The following is a 2,272-nucleotide window of genomic DNA, read 5'->3' as shown; positions in this document are numbered from 1 at the left end:
TCGAATGTTCATCAGGAACTTCGGCGACCTTATACGACTATTATACGAACTTACGAAGAAAGACATTGAGTTCTAATAGGAAGCCGAGTACGAACAAGCGTTTCAAAGGATCCGTAATGTGATTATTGCCGATCTAGTGCTCTAGTTACTAGACCTACGGAAGCTATTTAAGGTTGAAACAGATGTATTGGACTATATAATCGGAGGACAACTTGGTTAGCACGACGAATATAGGAAGTTACACCTAGTTACATTCTTTTCAAAAAAGCTCGAAGGACTACGGCTTAACTACCTAGGGACCAGACGTCATAGTATCTAGGGTAAAAGTCAAGGCAGAGAAAATACATGCGCTATATATAATACTAAAGGAAGAACTCGAGTTCGTTAGGCTTAGGATGAAGGAGTACTACGATAAACATCGGCTCGAGGGACCTTGCCTTGAGAGAGGAGATATAGTCTACCTTATTTCTCAGAATCTAAAAATAAAACGGCCAAGCTAGAAACTCGACTTTAGGAAGATTAGACTATTCAAAATCGACGCAAGAATTTTAATATCCAACTATCAACTTTCGTTACTATCAACAATAAAGTTATATACTAACGTCTTCTATATCTCGCTCCTCGGACCAGCACCTAAGAATATATAGGTTATAAAAGACATCGAAGTCAAGGATAAAGAAGAAGAATAGGACATTAAGGAGATCTTGGATTTACAAATAGCCAACGGAAGGCTAGAGTACTTGATCAAATAGCTCGACTTCGGACTAGAAGACAACTCATAGGAACCGGCAGAATACCTCAGCTGCGTGGAGAAGCTAAGAGAGTTCCACCGAAGGAACCTAGACCGCCCAGGAAGGAGGAAAAACGCAAAAGCTGACCGTGTTCTAGGTGACGACTTGCACGACGTCATCCCATACTACAGCCAGCAGTAGCATAGATAGGATTCGAACCTATGGTCTCCTAGAGCAATTACTCGGGTATGATAACCAAGCTATACTACTAAGCCATTTCATTTGTTAGGAAACAGGTAACAAGAATCAGATTAAGAACCCCAGGTAGGAAAGAGCGGCTATAGGCAGCCACGCTACAATACGATATATACGGCAGGCGCGACCAAGACCCGACCACCACCAGCTACGAACTCCTACTATCTTAGGGAACTGGAGGGCTTCTACCGCCAGAACCCTATATGGCCAAGAAAGAAGGACCTTCCCCGATAGCACCCAAGTCTATAGGAGCATCTAACTAGTCAAACCCTACGAAAGGATCCGGCACGAGGGGCGTTGGCGAAGCAGGTGCGGGAGTAGCTATGCGCTTCTTACGTTCCTTATGCTCCTTATGCTCCAAGTCCAAGATATCCTGAAGTTCCCAGGATACCGCTTTCCTTACCCTCTCCTCCAAAGTATGCTTCTATTTACAGAGACGAAGTAGCTTCGCTAAAATTTCCTCCTCTTTACGCTTAAGCTTGTCCTTCTCGGAAATAAAGGAGTAAACTAAGTGCTATTAGTACTAATAGCAGGCAGCGGCAAAAACCAACTCATACGTCCCTAGATCGATGCCCTAGACATTATAGAATAGGCAGTTTATATAGTTATAGGAACTATAACGTTTAGAGGTGCTAGACACCTAATAGTCAAGCCTATGCTTATAGTAGTAAGAACACTTAGGCATTAGGAATCCAGAAGATATAGTAAAATCGGCGAGGCGAGACCGGCGTTAAGTACTTGACCCGGCTTGAGTTTTTCGCTTTCGTATACGGTCAGCTATGACTGGCGAGGATAGGAGGATGCAGGAGGAAAAAGCACTTATAGCTAAGGGCTATTGGCGCTATTTCAGAATGCGGGAAGAACAAGGTCGCCGAGGCGTCGACCTCAGAGAGGGGGCATTATATTACGAATTAAGCCAACAGGACAGCTATAGGTAGGACAACCCGACGGGTGGCGTAGGGCGTACCCGAACCAATCATTTAGGACCAATAAAAAGGAGCTCTAAGGTGCTCTAGAGAGTAGACGAGAGCTTCAGGAGCTAAGCCAATCAACGCGAGGAAATAGAAGCTCTCGATGGAGTCAATAGAGCACCGAGCTCTAGGGAGCTCTATAGAGCATATGAGAGCACCCAAAGATAGCCAGTATGTAGTTACTCGTTCTGGAGGACTCTGGGAGTTCTCCAGTGAGCAATTACAAGCAATAGCCTCTACCTATTGTGCAGACATTGCGGCAAGCATTGTTATGAACCTTTTGGCTTCACCGAGACCTACAGTCCAACTAGCAGA

General features: G+C 44.5%; 1 non-coding gene across 1 annotated transcript; it reads right to left on the bottom strand.

Moving 5' to 3' along the window:
- Positions 1–929: 929 nt before the first annotated feature.
- Positions 930–1,006, bottom strand: B0T15DRAFT_t202. The gene has a single exon. It is a non-coding gene; the product is annotated as a tRNA-OTHER (tRNA).
- Between the last annotated feature and the right edge of the window lie 1,266 nt (positions 1,007–2,272).

Source organism: Chaetomium strumarium, assembly GCF_033439665.1.
Source record: "Chaetomium strumarium strain CBS 333.67 chromosome Unknown B0T15scaffold_7, whole genome shotgun sequence".
Taxonomy (NCBI): Eukaryota; Fungi; Ascomycota; class Sordariomycetes; order Sordariales; family Chaetomiaceae; genus Chaetomium; species Chaetomium strumarium.
Note: the sequence above shows the minus strand (reverse complement) of the source record. Positions and strands in the feature narration are given on the sequence as shown.